At 39.3% G+C, this 17,327-nt stretch overlaps 1 pseudogene; it reads right to left on the bottom strand.

Annotated features, from left to right (window-relative positions):
- Positions 1–2,233: 2,233 nt before the first annotated feature.
- On the bottom strand, positions 2,234–15,444 carry LOC137058889 (coiled-coil domain-containing protein 106-like; annotated as a pseudogene).
- Positions 15,445–17,327: the final 1,883 nt, after the last annotated feature.

Genomic DNA, 17,327 nt, shown 5'->3' with positions numbered 1-17,327 from the left:
ATACAATAGGTGTTCAGCACTTCGTGCTTGAACCCCTAATAATAATAATAAAAATCAGCACAAATACAATAGGTGTTCAGCACTTCGTGCTTGAACCCCTAATAATAATTAAAGCTGCAAGCAGCATTTGAGCGGGGTTCAAGCATTTAAGGGCGTTTAAGCACTGAGGCATTAAAGACATTAAGTTTTATTTAGCAAGATTTTAAACACTGAAGTAATAAATGGAAAAGTCCATTCACAGCCAATATAGGCAATTTACCATAGGAAATGCATGGTTTTTAAAGCTTTTTAACAGTTATAGCGCCACCTATAGTCCGATCTCTTTAAAACTTTGCATGCTTCATCAGCATGTCATGCCACATATACCCAACAATTTTCGTGAATTTTTGAGCTTCCCTTTTGGGTTAGCGCCAACTAGTGGCCGATTTCTTTCAAAATTCTTACAGACCTCTAGGACCATGAGTCAAACATGCCCACTGAGTTTCGTTCCGATCGACCTCCGTTAACCCCATCTAATAGGTGCTCAAAATTCATTGGCTGATGGCGGCCATGTTTTTTGAGATACACCAATGTCCTCATAGACTTATATAGTAACTTGGGCCAAGACACTGCATACCAAATTTCAGGTCAATCGGACTAGCGGTCGTTGTTTTTTTCACATTATAGCGCCACCAACTGGTCAAACGTCGCGATTTTTTTTTATCGAGACCAAAAAATGAGCCCATACACATGTGTACCAAGTTTGGTGAAGATATCTCATTTCCTTCTTAAGTTATAGCCTTTTTAGTAAAATAGGCTCCGCCCACAACATTCTTTTTCCACCCCTTAGCAACCGTAAATCGAAATTTCAACTTTTTCTCAATGAATATTGATATTCAGACTACAGAGAACATTTTGGCACTGGTTTGGTTCCAATTGGGCAAAAAACCAGGGACTAGTTTGCAAAAGTAGGTATTTAACATAATTGCAAATATTGAATTAATGATTTGACTGACAGCAATGGTTCTAGAGGCAAAGTTGTTCAGTATGAGGAGATCTATCACATGATATGCATATTTTGTGGATGGGTGCCACACCACGTGATTACAGAGCCATACAAATCTTTAGCGCCAACTAGTGGCCGATTTCTTTCAAAATTCTTACAGACCTCTAGGGCCATGAGTCAAACATGCCCATCAAGTTTTGTTCCGATCAGCCTCCGTTAACCTTGTCTTATAGGTGCTCAAACTTCATTGGCCGATAGCGGCCATGTTTTTTGAGATACGCCGATGTTCTCATAGACGTACATGGGGCCTTGGACCAAGACACTTCTTTCCCATTTTCAAGTCAATAAGACTAACGGTCAGGTGGTTATACCCCTTTTTATGTTTTTTTCATGTTATAGCGCCACCATGTGGCCAATCGTCGCGATCTTTTTAACGTGACTAAGGACTGAGCCCATAAATATGTGTACCAAGTTTGGTGACGATATCTCATTTCCTTCTTGAGTTATAGCCTTATTAGTAAAATAGGCTCCGCCCTGAACGTCCATTTTGAGGCCCTTTAGCAAACATGAATCGAAATTTCAACTTTTTTTCAATGAATATTGATATTCAGTCTCCAGAGAACATTTCTGCACTGGTTTGGTTCCGATTGGTCAAAAAACCAGGGACTAGTTCGCAAAAGTAGATTTTCGACAAAATTCAAAATGGCGGGAAAATTTGCATACCGGAAATGAATTCGGAGATATACGTTTTGTTCGTCATGGTCTCAGCTTTCCAATGATATAAGACACTTGACCCTTAGGAGCAACGGTTTAGGAGTTATGAGCCCTTTCGCGCTTTTGGTTGCTATAGCGCCACCTATGGGCCAATCTGGCTCATAATTTGATAACCTCTCCTCGATTTTTGGACTACCTGTTGACAAAGTTTGAAGTCTCTAGCATTTACGGTTTGGTCTGCACGATCGCTTTTACGGCAGAAGAATAATAATAATAATAATAATAAAAATCAATACAATTACAATAGGGTTTCAGCACTTCGTGCTTGAACCCCTAATAATAATAATAAAAATCAATACAATTACAATAGGGTTTCAGCACTTCGTGCTTGAACCCCTAAAAACACTCCAAATAATACAACCCATTATTTACTATGGTATCAGGTTCACATCGGGTTATGTGACAAAATATATTGAGTTTTTTCAAAATGAAAACTCAATACATGACAAAAAAAAAATGTTGCACTGCCCTAGACCAAGCTAAAACATTATAAAGTTTACAACCACTAAAAACAAAAACAAACAAACTTGCATTTAGTTAACAGCAACCCACTTAACTTATGGGTAACATTTTCTTGCCCACATTCAGTCTTTCCTGACAGAAAAGGGGATGAGCTGTTTGTTGGTTTTCATTTCAATGATCTTTTCTGCAAGTTCACCAACAATTTTTTTCTGACACAGTTGTGCTAGTTGCAAAAGTGTGTATTTACCCTTGATCTGTTCTAGGACACTTTTGTCTACAATGTAAATCTCTGCAATTGCTGCAGTGTCTTTCACAGCATTTCTAGAAACACACGCTTTCTTGAAAGCTGCGGGTCATCCTGAAGCCTCTTTGCACAAGTTTGAGGACACGCCGATATCTTTTCACCACATCTGCAATTGAGGCAACTGAAAAAACAAACAAACAATAATGTAAATAAAATCACCAATAAATGTGGTTGTGTCTTGTGTAGTTTCTTAGGCACAAGGTGAGCCACAATGTTTCCCACATGTTTTCTTTATAAAATGGAGGCTACAACTTGGATAAAGGTGTATGGCTTATTCTATGATTAAAGGTGCACTATGTAGTATTTTTGCAGTAAAATATCCAAAAACCACTAGGCCGGTGTTATATATTTTGTTCAGTTGAGTACCTACAATATCCCAAATGTTTGCAACTATTTTGTAAATTGTGAGAAAAAATAGCTATTTTAACCAAGGTCCGGGACGTTTCAGCATTGCATTTGAGGGAGTCGCCTGTCAATTGCGTCATATCTGCGCTACCTTCGGTTTCGGCTTTTATTTGGCAGGAGCTCTTTACTCTTAGCAGTGTGAACAAGTGAACGCACAGAGTAACGTCATAACATCGTTTTAAACACACTTAAATGTATCTAATATGATAAACAGAGCTGCTTTACCTCAAAATCATAACTGCGACTGTGTCCTGTCCCGTCATAATAAAAGTCCCGGTATTCGCGAGGCGGGTATTTGTTTAACAATCGCTCCAGCAGCTGTGCTCAGGTCCACAACACTCGGTCCTGCTCTGCTTTGGACTACAGTAACGTTAATAACCGCATGCATGAACGTGATTTCTGCCTGAGTCCTATTTTCCACCGGCTGTGAGGTGAAGACCACATCTCCCAAGATGCTGCGCTCACACTTTGTGTCATCAAATTACGCATTTGTTTTGAATAGGCGCGCTCCAGTGGACGGAAAGCTGCATAGTGCACCTTTAAGAACGTTTAATAGTCGGTAGTGTGAGGGCAGTGTGCCAATAAAGTATTTGATGAGTATTGCTATAAAACACTGAGGTAAACACTGTTCAGAACATTCTTTATTTTTAATTATTGATTACCATAATAGGTAAGCACATATTGTGTTGACTTAATTACTTACATAATCTCTAAGAAAGCTGTAGTAAAAATACAAGTTGGATACAGATCATCACTGATATTCATTGAGAATTCCCAGACAATGTAACATAACAGTTAAGCTTTTGACATGTTGATTTTGTGTCATTCGAAAAAGAGATGACAAGACAGATGATGATTGGGTTGTGGGAAAGTGTGACTGTGCACTATGCAACAAATTAAGTATAAAGCACTAAAATAAAAATAATCAGCTAAATACTTCATACCTAACTAAATAGAGTGTGTCCATACCTTGCTCTCCTTTTCCGTTTGACTTCTTCACCTTCTTGTTTTCCTTCTTTCTTTTTTTTTGCTTTTCTTCTTGCCATTCTTCTTTTTACGCTTTGTAAGTGCTGTTGTGCAAAGTTATGTGTATTCGTTTCATAATTCATTCATAATTTCATGTTTTTGATTTATTTCATGTATTCACCTATCTGAGGTACAGTTTACAATTGTGATGTATGTGATAAATACATTCATGGCTCTTTAAGACGTAAGGCTCGCGATAATGCGTCACTATTGCGGAAATGATGAACTGCGTTGCCCCCTGATGGACTGACGATGAGCAGACGCTCACGAGGCTCTGCAAGTTGCATTAAGTTTAAAAGGAGTGTTTTCACAAGTCATACGGACTGTAAAGAGCAAAACGAAAGACTCAAGGATCTCTTTTCATAACAAGCAGCCAACGAGGTATTTGTTTCACTTGTTAAGTGTTTTGTAAGCATAATTTGTATCTCTTTTCCTTTAAGACTATGCATTGTATAATTTTCTGATATGTTTGTGCTATGCTCATTTACAAATACAGTTCTCACGGCGTAAAGATGAGCCAAAGAATTAAACGCCCGTTTCAAAGAACCAACCTGTGTCTGTGTTGTTGTGGAGAGAGCTACAGTGAGAACTCGCCTGCTCGACGACGCGGGTAGGAGAGACAACGAGATCGTCGTGGGTGTCGACCGGATGAAAGGCCATCGTATCAGATAAGCAAAACCCATAACCGATCGTCGTTACAACGATCGCAAGCAACAGTGATTAGACTTTGAAAGTGCAACATATCAAGCTAAAATCAAGAAGTGCTCTGCTACAAGGAAGCTATAGGTGGCATGAGAAGTGATTTAACTTGAAAATTGCGTCAAGGACAAGTCTATTTATTCTGCATACTGTGTTTGGGACAATTTAAAAGATCTGAAAATTTAATATCATTACAACTGAAATCAAGATTTTCCAATTTTGTGCTTATGAGAATGAAACAAGCTTTAAGTGCAATTTAAGTGAATCTTAAAGGGAAAGTGACATTTATTTTGTGGAAAATAATTTACTACGTTTTGAGTTACTTTATCTCCATTTAAAGTTTATAAATTGCCATATACACTGTGAAGAGTAATTTCTAATCATTTGTTTTTCTAGTTCTAAAATTCAAGTCATTTACAAGTAGAGAGGTTTGAACTGATGCAGTATTTTAGTCTGTATTTAAAATTTCTGTCTGTTAGTTCACATTCAGGCCACTGTAGTTTACATTCACATATAACCAAGCTTAATTCAACTGTAGCTCAGTGGTCACATACATTTTACAGTAATTTCAAGATGTCTGACTCAAATGCCGAAGTCTCCCGTAAAAATGCCAAATCACCTTTTCAAGATAAAGATACAGATCAAGAATGTGCAGAAGAGGTGGAAAGGCTGCGAAGAAGTGAAAGAACCCGAACTCTCACAGAAAAGGAAAGAGAACTTCAAGAAAAAAGGGTGAAAGGTGTACAACGGCGGTACAGAATCATCTATGAAAAATGGAGGTATAATGCAAGATTAGGCAAGGAACTATTGTCTGATGAAGCCTCCCAAGACGAATTAAATGAGCTAATTGAGAACATTGAAAGCACCAGCTCTGAAGTAAAGTTAATTTACGAAGAAATGCATCGAGTACAAACTCCTGAACCAGATCTCCGACGTAAGGTTGATACATGCCTATCTCTTTCAGAATTCATAATTCAAAGGGCTCGTAGCCAACTCGAAGGACATGTAGAAAATGAGGAGGAAGAACCTTGGCCTGATGTTGGATCAATCTTAAACTCAACAGGTTCATTATCAAGACCACTGTCTCCATCAAAATGTGGTTCAACCCACTCTAGTATCCACTCAGCCAAAAGAAATGAAGCTGTGGCTGAAGCTGCTGCATCACAGGAAGTTTTAGCAGTATTGGAGGAACAAGAAAGGGAAGTAGCAGAACTTCAGAGGCTAGAGGTCGAAAGTCGACAATGTTTGGCACGTTTTGAGTCTAAGGACATGGTTAGACAACAAGCAATGCAGGACAAGCGCAGGAGGCTTGAGCGTTTAGAAGAATTGAAAAAGCTGAATGCTGCAAAGGCTCGAGTGAAGGTATATGATCAAGTTGAAGGAAATTTTAAAGTAATTGATTTGCTGCATACTGAGACAGAAGGAGAACATCAAGTTCCTAACTTCACAAATCCTTCAGCCATTCCCCAATCTCTACCTGTCATAGCCCAAGTCCTCCAAGCCTCAAGCCCTCCATTTATTCCCCAAAATCTGCCAGTCACAACACGAACCCTCCAGGCCTCAAACCCCTCATTTGTTCCTCAATCTTTCATCTTACCCAGTCGCAAGTCAAGGTCTTAATCTCCAATCTCCGCAATGGTCATCTCAAGCTCCACCACCTTCAATGTATATGCCTCAAATGCAAAACAACTCTGATTTGGTCAGTGCTCTAACAGAAGCTATGAGTGCCAACCGTCTTCCAACGCCAGAACCTGCAGTATTTGTGGGAGACCCTCTGAAATTCAAAGACTGGCAGCTCTCTTTCGAAACATTAATTGACAGGAAAAACATTCCAAAGAACGAAAAGCTGTATTACCTCAGAAAGTACTTGGGTGGTGCTGCAAGGAAAACTGTCGAAGGATTCTTCCTACTAGGCACAGAAGCAGCATATGACTCTGCCTGGCAGCTGTTGGAAAAACGTTTTGGAGACCCATTCATAATTGGAAAGTCCTTCAGAGATAAGCTGCATGCATGGCCAAAGATAAGTTCTAAAGATGGTTGTGAATTAAGAGAGTTTACTGACTTCCTTAAGAGCTGTGAAGCTGCAATGCCCCACCTTAATACATTGGATGTTCTCAATGACTGCAATGAGAATCAAAAAATCCTGCTGAAGTTGCCAGATTGGTTAGTATCCAGGTGGAACCGCAAGGTGATGGAAGCCAGAGAAGCAAATGCTGGTTACCCAAAATTCAAAGAGTTTGTAGACTTTCTATCAAAGGAAGCAGATCTCGCTTGTGATCCTATATCTTCAATACAAGCACTTAAGAGCATGGAAAGTGGGAAACTTAGATATTTACGAAGCCAAACCATTCAAGCAAAGACATTGTACACAAGCACTGCACAGAGTAATGTCTCAACATGCGTTTTTTGTAAAAGGACGGGACATGTCTTGGCTAAGTGCAGAAAGTTTGGAGAGAAGACCGTTCAAGAGTGTGTTAAGTTTGTGCGTTCAGAGAAACTCTGCTTTGGATGTTTGCAGACTGGTCATCATTCAAGAAGATGTGAGAATAAGAGTACATGTGAAAGGTGCCAGAAAAGACATCCTACATGTTTGCATGACGACAGGTTCAGAGAATATCGAAGGCCTTCTTCTTTGAAGGAAGAAGATTGTTCAAAGGACAAAACTGACAGCAAAGAAATAGCTGCGGCAGCAATCACCAATGCAGTCAGACAAGAAGGCTTAAACACACAAACTTCCACAATCATACCAGTTTGGGTCTCCTCTACAAAATGGCCAGATCAAGAAATCCTTGTCTATACGCTCTTAGACACGCAGAGTGACACAACCTTTATCCTAGATGAAGTAGCTCAAGCACTCGATACAAACAAGGAGAGTGTCAGTTTGCAGCTATCTACAATGTCAGCAAGGTCAACAGTCATACCTTGTCAGAAACTGACAAATCTGCAAGTGAGAGGATACAACTCTGAGAAAAGGATTACATTGCCTGTGGTTTTCACACGAGAATTTATTCCGCCGAACAGGTCGCATATCCCAACATCAGAAACTGCTCAAAAATGGCCTCATCTGGAACAATTGGCAGACAAGATTCCACCCCCATTGGATTGCAAAGTAGGCCTTTTGATAGGTTATAATTGTCAACAAGCCCTTCTTTCAAAGGAGATCCTGTCTGGGGAAGAAAATCAGCCATACGCACAACGAACTGACCTTGGCTGAAGTATTGTCGGCTGCTCGTACACATCGAGTGATTTTGATGATGTAATAGGAGTCAGTCACAGAACCTTGGTGCGACGAGTGATGCCAGAAGTGAAGCCATCAGTTGAGCTAAAGAAGGAAGTGCATTTCGTGTGCAGAACTCGCATGAAGGAAATCATTCCAACAGATGTCATAAAGGCACTTGAATTTGACTTCAAAGATCACAGTGCAGATGATAACCCAGTTTCTCAGGAAGACATGCTCTTCTTATCCAAGGTGAGAGAAGGTATAATGCAGAAGGAAGATGGCCACTATGAACTTCCACTTCCTTTCAAGACAGACAAACCTAGTCTCCCGGATAATAAACAATCTGCTGTTCATAGACTAATCTCATTGGAGCGGAGAATGAGAAGAGACAAACAGTATCACAAAGACTATGTCAATTTCATGAATGACATAATAGCCCGAAAGGATGCTGAGAAGGTTCCAAAGTCTGAACTGAATAACCAACCTCCATGGTATATCCCCCACCACGGAGTCTACCACCCCCACAAACCAGGCAAGATCCGGGTGGTTTTCGATTGTTCAGCACGCTTCCAGGAAACCTCTCTGAACGATCACCTCTTGACTGGTCCAGACCTGACCAACACATTAGTTGGAGTGCTTTGTCGATTTAGGAAGGGCCCAATAGCCATAATGTGCGACGTTGAAAGGATGTTCCATCAATTTCATGTTGTGATGGAACACCAAGACTACCTGAGATTCCTCTGGTGGGATGACGGCAATCTGGATTCCAAACCCTCTGTGTATAGGATGAAGGTACACCTGTTTGGAGCCGCTTCATCCCCCGGCTGCTCCAACTTTGGGTTCAAGTATCTGGCATCACAGGGTCATGGAAAGTTCAGTGAAGAGTCCATCAAGTTTATCCAGAGAAGCTTTTACGTCGATGATGGCTTAACAAGCGTATGGTCACCTGCTGAAGCTGTGCATCTTGTGAAGGAGGCAAGAGCCTTATGCAAAACAGGAAATCTCAGACTACACAAATTTGTGTCGAATAACAAGGAAGTAACTGCCACAATACCTCCTGAAGAATGTGCTGAAACTAAAGATCTAGACATGGCTTTAGGAGAACTTCACATCGAGCGAGCACTTGGAGTTCAGTGGTGTGTCGAAGCAGATGAATTCCAGTTCAGGGTTGTAGTCAGGAAAAATCCACTGACAAGGAGAGGAGTTCTCTCAACAGTAGCCTCTGTCTATGATCCACTAGGATTTGTTGCTCCATTCTTGCTAGTTGGCAAACAGATACTTCAGGCGCTATGCAGGGAAAAGGTAAGCTGGGATGAAGATCTACCCGAGCACATTCTGCCACAATGGGAGTCATGGCTCAGAGACTTGCCAGCATTGGCAGTCCTGAAAATCCCAAGAAGCTACCATCCATCAAACTTCGACAAGGTTGCGCTGTCCGAGCTTCACAATTTTTCAGATGCAAGTTTCAATGGATATGGTGCATGTTCGTATCTCCGTGCAGTAAGTGAATCAGGGCAGGTTAGTTGCTCACTTGTCATGGGGAAAGCAAGAGTAGCCCCTACCAAGCAAACGACTATCCCTAGGCTCGAATTATCCTCAGCTGTGACTTCAGTCCGTAATGGTGACGTCATCAGAAGGGAACTTGAAGTTGAAAACCTTCAAGAGTATTACTGGACTGATTCGATGGTGGTCATTGGCTATGTGAATAACGATGCCAAAAGATTTCACACATTTGTGGCCAACCGAATTCAACGTATAAAATCCAGTACACATCCTGAACAATGGCGTCATGTCAGCTCTGAAAACAACCCTGCTGACCATGCCTCAAGGGGGCTGAGTGCCATTCGGCTGAAAGAGTCTAACTGGCTGAAGGGACCCGACTTTCTGTGGCAGATAAATCTCCCACACAAGGAAGAAACGGTGGGAGAAATAGAAATAACTGACCCTGAGCTTCGGAAAGCCCACATTTGCACAGTCAAGACAAAGGAAGTGAATTCAATGGTGAACCGCTTTATTAAATTCTCAGACTGGTCCAGGGCAGTAAGGGCTGTAGCCAGGCTCAAGAGGTTCATCAGAGAGTTTAAGAGAGTTCAGTTAAGAACGAATAAAGCAACTACTCTTGAAGAAAGAAAAGAAGCAGAAATCACCATCATCAAGCTGGTGCAAGAAGACACCTTCACTGAAGATATCCAAAAGATTAAGCTCCAGAAAGAAAGTACCCTGAACAAGCACAGCAATTTACGTCGGTTAAGTGCCTTCTTGGACCATAATGGTGTCCTCAGGGTGGGAGGACGGCTATCACAATCGTCTTTGCATCATGATGTAAAGTATCCTGTAATACTTCCGAAGAAATCTCACTTGTCAGCCTTGCTCGTCAAACATCATCATGAGCGTGTACACCACCAAGGAAGAGGCATGACAATGAATGAGTTGCGTGCAAACGGAATATGGATCTTAGGATGTGGGAATTTGGTTTCTTCGCACATCTACAAGTGTGTAAAATGCAGAAGGTACAGAAGAGCAACTGAGGTTCAACGAATGGCGGATCTACCGGAAGAGAGAACCGAGACATCACCTCCATTTACTTTCTGTGGCATAGATTGTTTTGGCCCATTCATTGTAAAGGAAGGAAGGAAGGAATTAAAGCGATACGGATTGCTGTTTACCTGCTTGTGCTCTAGAGCTGTACACATAGAGACATTAGATGATCTGACAACAGACGCTTTCATGAATGCGCTTCGTGTGTTCATAGCCATCAGAGGACCTGTACGCCAGCTAAGATGTGATCAGGGAACTAATTTCATGGGCGCTAGAAGAGAGTTTTCTGAGTTGCTCAAGGGGATGGATCAAGAACGTCTGCGAGCAATCAGTTGTGAATTTGTAGTGAATGTTCCCTCAGCAAGCCACATGGGCGGAGTCTGGGAGCGCCATATTCGAACGATCCGAAGCATCTTGACTGCCATGCTTGACAAGTCTGCAAGTAGACTTGATACCACAACCTTGAGGACATTCCTTTACGAGACAATGGCCATAATCAACAGCAGACCACTTAGTGTTGAGCATCTTCACGATCCTACCGGTCCAGAACCACTCACTCCCAATCACATATTAACCATGAAATCTGCAGTCATTCTGCCTCCTCCAGGACAGTTTGGCAAAGGAGACCTCTATCTGCGTAAAAGGTGGAGAAGAGTGCAGTTCTTGGCAAATGAATTCTGGCAAAGGTGGAAACGTGAATATCTGCTGAATCTCCAACAACGTCAAAAATGGCAGAAGACATCTCGAAATTCACAAGTAGACGACATTGTGATTCTACAAGATGACAACGCTCAAAGAAATGAATGGAAGCTCGCCAGAGTTGTTGAAGTTCACCCTAGTTCAGATGGCATTGTGCGAAAGGTGAAGCTACTAGTCAGTGACATTACATTTGTTAAGGGAAAACCACAGACTAGACTAGTTTACTTAGAAAGGCCTATTCACAAGGTAGTTACTTTACTTGAATCCAAATAAGTCACACACACAACACTCACTTAGGGCTAAAGTACATTTATCATATTCTTTTCACATTATTTGTTCTAAGGAAAATCCTACATTTTGAGCAAATTAATGATTTTGGTGGGAGTGTAAGTGCTGTTGTGCAAAGTTATGTGTATTCGTTTCATAATTCATTCATAATTTCATGTTTTTGATTTATTTCATGTATTCACCTATCTGAGGTACAGTTTACAATTGTGATGTATGTGATAAATACATTCATGGCTCTTTAAGACGTAAGGCTCGCGATAATGCGTCACTATGCGGAAATGATGAACTGCGTTGCCCCCTGATGGACTGACGATGAGCAGACGCTCACGAGGCTCTGCAAGTTGCATTAAGTTTAAAAGGAGTGTTTTCACAAGTCATACGGACTGTAAAGAGCAAAACGAAAGACTCAAGGATCTCTTTTCATAACAAGCAGCCAACGAGGTATTTGTTTCACTTGTTAAGTGTTTTGTAAGCATAATTTGTATCTCTTTTCCTTTAAGACTATGCATTGTATAATTTTCTGATATGTTTGTGCTATGCTCATTTACAAATACAGTTCTCACGGCGTAAAGATGAGCCAAAGAATTAAACGCCCGTTTCAAAGAACCAACCTGTGTCTGTGTTGTTGTTATACACGCTTCTTTTTCTTCTTTTCTTCATCTGAAGAGTCAGAGATAGAGCTGGACTCAGAGCTTGAGTCAGTGCTGGAATCACTGGTAGTGTCAGTGCTGGAGTCCAAAATCATGGCCTGTGGCTCCTCACTTCCAGTGGCCATTATCTCCAAGTTCCCATCTGCAATATAAACGTATAATGTAAACCTATACCCACTGTAAAATCAAGGTGCTTTTTGAAGAACTTTACTGTAACTATTTGAGTATTTCAGTGAATTCTACTAAAAAAACAATGCTAATGTTGTCTACAGCCACTGCTGTAAATGGAAATCCAATGTGCTATGGCAAGGCAGCAGTCTACAGGCTATACACAAGTGAAGTCAGTTCAATCCTTACAAATGGCAGTAAATAACAGCTAAAGCTCTAAATGTTGTCACCTAAATAAGAGACTATTTGTAATGTAATTATAATATGACTATAATTACTATAATACTATTACTATAATGTAATTTTTTGGTCACACTTTAAATTAGGTGTCCTTAACTACTATGTACTTACATAAAAAATAAGTACAATGTACTTATTGTGCTCATATTGTATTGCAAAACACTGCTGCTTTTGAGGAGGGATACGGGAAAGGTTAGGGACAGGTTTGATGGTATGGATAGGTTTAAGGGTGAGTTAGGATGCACTCACAGTAGGCACAATTGCACAGCGCAATTGACTTAGAATTTGCCGCTTTAATCGCAAACTACATTTCCTGTTCATCAATAAGGTGAGAACCAGACCCCGTTATAAACCTAAACATACTCAAATTAAATGAAAAATGAAGTACATTACAGAATGTAATTACAGAAATTAAGTACAGATGTAATTACATGCAGATATTTTTAAAATATAAGTACAATGTTAAAGCATGTATGTACACAATAAGTGCACTGTATCAAAGTATTATTTAAAATTTTAGTGCATAGTAGTTAGAGACACAATATAGAGTGGGACCAATTTTTTTTAATATATATATTTTTTATCTGATTTTTAATTTTAAAAATACACTAAAAAATAAAAACAAACAATTTAATATCAATTACAAAAACTCCAAACCCTAGCAAGAGAAAACTTTGAGTAGATACCTATAAATGGAAAAACTACATACCTACTGTAGGAAATCATTTTTAGTTGCAATTTAACAGGTGTCCAAAAAGCAGCAGCATTTAGTTTTAAATGCAAATGTTTTCACAAATAACTCTATGGGCCCTATTTTAACGATCTGAAACGCAAGTGTCAAAGCGCAGAGCGCAAGTAACTTTGTGGGCGGGTCTCGACGCTGTTGCTATTTTCCCGGCGGGATAAATGGCTCTTGCGCCCGGCGCAAATCTAAAATGGGTTGGTCTGAAGTAGCTTATTCACAGATGTGGTTTGGGCGTAACGTGAATAAACCAATCAGAGCGGCATCCAACATTCCCTTTAAAAGCAGGTGCGCAAGTTCCCTTATGGATTGCTATTATTATGGCGTATTTACCTGGCGCACTCCATGAGCGGTTCACAGCCGACGTGACTGATGTTCTTGTAAGAGCAGCCCTTACGAAACAAAAATATATTGCAGTATATTGGAAAATTTCATGCAATACATTAGGAAATATATTAACATATATGGGAATTAATATTTATATCTTTCAATATATTGCAATATATTGAAAGCGGCAATCATTTGTATATTTTGCAATATATTACATGAATATATAATATATTTTATAATACCATCAATATATTATTCCATATATTTACAATATTTTAAAATATATTTCAACTGATATATTGGTAAATATATTTTCCTTTTGTAATGGAGTGAAAGACAGAGAAGTTGTGTTGTATGGAGATGGGAGAAACCCACCCAAAATAGCGTCGGTTAAACAGTTTTTTTATTTTTTCAGTCGATTTTTTTTCCTGGTTCTTGAAGGACAAACCAATTTGTCAGATGTCCTTATATATATATATATATATATATATATATATATATATATATATATATATATATATATATATATATATATATATATATGTCTCGCCACTATTGGGCAAACAGGTCTGATCCTTAATTACTACAATTAGCCTAAATAATTTGTAAGCTAGATTTATGCCTATTTTTTCACATCTTCGTGGCACACCACAATGTGTTAATATTTTTTTTTTTAGTGTAACAATTTATGATTTGCAAAAATAACTGTTGTATATAACAAACAGAAAATATGACCATATCACACCCATCCTTCACTCGCTCCATTGGCTCCCTGTTTCATACAGGATTAATTATAAAATCATCTTACTTACCCATCAATGCATCCACGGAAACGCACCCCCCTACTTAAAGGAACTACTCGTCGCAACACAAAACTCTTCACGCAACCTCCGTTCTGGAAATAAAGCCCTTCTTCAACCATCCACAACTAAGCTCCGCACTATGGGGGATCGAGCCTTCTGCTCACCGCGTCTTTGGAATTCCCTTCCAGAAAACCTAAGGGCTCCTCAAGCCATAGACTCTTTTAAGAAAGAACTAAAAACCTTTCTTTTTAAACAAGCATTTTTTACTTTTTGCTAATTCAATTTTTTTTTTTTTTTTTTTTTTTTTTTTTTTTTTTATGTGTAGCACTTTGGGATTGTTTTTAACTATGAAAAGGGCTTTACAAATAAAATATATCATTATTATTATTATTATTATCTGTGTAGATTTCATGAGCAAAGTGTATGCGCGTTGTGCCCGCCCTTAAAATAGCATAATGAACAACGCGCAACGCGCCACTGACTTTAGACCAGGTTTTTTCTGGTCAGTGGCGCAACTGTTTAATGGAACAGCAAACTAGCACCAGGGATTGTTTGCGTCGGAACACGCCTCCTTTTTTGTGCTGAACCGCCCAGGGAGCGCAAGTTCATTCACTAGTTTAGCGACGTGCTTCTGTGGAGGGAAAAGTGCGCTTTGCGCAGGTGCAAAATAGGAATGACACATGCGTCGGTGTACAAAGTCAATTGCGCTGGGTGCAAGATAGTGTGCTATATCTCTCTATTTTTAATTCCACTTTGAGGGTTATCTGCTTTAGAGATCTTACACATTGTCCACCTAAATGTATGCATGTGCTAAATATAATCTAAAAATCAAAAACCTAAAGCAGGTACAAAATAATATTGAAAGGTCAGCAACAATATTGTCAAGCATGAAATATGTGCAGTAATGCTATAGCATTATTCTTCAAAAGCCCATAGAGGTTCCGGAGAGCCATGTGCTCTACCTGTACAAACCTTGTTCTGGTGCAGACTTTTCTTCAAGCTGCTTCTTGAGTAAGTCATTTTCCTCCTCCAGCTCGTTCACCCGAGACTGGAGCATCTCCGCCTTCTTTTTCCAGAGAATATGTTGTTTCACAGGCTTGAGATTGTCCATCCTACTAACTGCAAAATATGACATGAAAAAATAGGAATGCATGTCAGTGGGGTAGAGTGGCTAAACTTTGTAAGAACATTGTCAAAAGTTTTTTTACATTATGTAATTACATCCACAAGACACAACAGGTTTATTTGGTCTCCATTATTGTTATAAATTATCAGATGATAACTTAAGACAGAGGGTAATAAACTTAAGCTAACAAACCAGTAAAACTAATTACTGTACTGTACTGTAAAGTATTATAATATGAAATACTTCAATTGGCAGCACAAAGCGCGCATGCGCTAATGCACATCCCGTGCGCAGAATTATGTGCTTGAATAGCGCGCAGCCATGCACACGTGCAGAGGCAACGCTTCCGCTTCACAACAAGCACAAAGGATGCGTACCGTAGGCCTAATATAGCTTATCTATGCAATAGTTTGTTAAGCCTTTTCTGTAAACTATTTTAAGTATAATTACAGGAATATTGAATCTTCATCGTGTTGACTGTCATAACGCGATGGAGGGAAGAGTTTAATTGAACTTGAATTTATCGACTTCAATATTCATCTGTATCGTTACCTCACATTAAACTATGAAAAAGCTTCCGATAAATGTGTGTAAAGGCTTGAACTTTCATGTACATATTCATGTAATTTCACCATTTCATTAGGGCTGTACTAGAATAATCGAATATTCGAATATTCGTTCGGTGAGGTGGCATTCGATTTTCAGTTTTGAGATTCGAATATTCGTTTTTTTTTTTTTCAACACGTGACTTCCGCCGCGGACTCATTCTCACTCATGCTTGAAATAATAATAATACATTTAAAAAAACACCGCAACATGCTTTCAATAAAAGCATCGCGCATTTTAAAGATTTAAATTAACAAAAAGTCAGAATAAGACAAAATAAATCCCTTATTTAGAATAAAACTAATTGTAATAGATATTACATTTTGTGTGATTTTAAAAACAATTCATTTATTCTTATTCAACTGTTTATAAGCATGCAGTTCATTGAAATCACTGTGTGTTACTAATTTAATTTCTGTTTTGGGATTCATTTGTTTTAAAGAAAGGTTCGTTATTAATACCTTATTAAAGTTCTTGCTCTCAACAGACTTTGTGTTTTGTATCACTTGTGCACTGTCCGTTTTCGGAGCATAAACCTGCCCGTGTAATGCGTACCGAAATGAATGGGAGTCAATGGGATGCTAACAGCAGGTGATGGCTTGGTTAGCAATGGCAGCCCCTATGGGTGGAATGCTTTCCGAGCGCTAGATTACCCCCTTGCTTACGATCCACTGTTAATGAATAATGACAATACTTATTGTGTTTTGTAATGTAATGTAGATTGTAAGAGTGCCAAATTTATCACGATTGTATTTCTATTTTATCTAATCAGTTTGAATAAGCAGCTGGAAGATAAAACAGATATTTCAAGTATCAGCACAATAATCAGTCAATTTATAAAAGATAAATACATCTAATATTTCTCAACATCACACACGTGTGTGTGTGTGTGTGTGTGTGTGTGTGTGTGTGTGTGTGTGTGTGTGTGTGTGTGTGTGTGTGTGTGTGTGTGTGTGTGTGTGTGTGTGTGTGTGTGTGCGTGTGTGTGTGTGCGTGTGTGTGTCCAAGACATTATGTTAAACATTTAAACTTATCATATAATCTTATGTCCTGAAACTTCCAGGGAGTGTCGACGTAAAAGATGTGGACGGCTGAGAAGAAGTGTTCGGACAAACTCACTTTGCAGTCTGTTCACATGGATGAAGTATATACATAGGTAAGCAATGCAAATATATTACATAGTATTTGACATATTACACTATATGTATGGTGTTTTTTGAGTCCACAGAACACAACTACATTACAGCACGTTATAGTTTTTG

The sequence above is a fragment of the Pseudorasbora parva genome, chromosome 22 (genome assembly GCF_024679245.1).
Source record: "Pseudorasbora parva isolate DD20220531a chromosome 22, ASM2467924v1, whole genome shotgun sequence".
NCBI lineage: Eukaryota > Metazoa > Chordata > Actinopteri > Cypriniformes > Gobionidae > Pseudorasbora > Pseudorasbora parva.
This window is presented reverse-complemented; position numbering and strand designations above follow the sequence as displayed.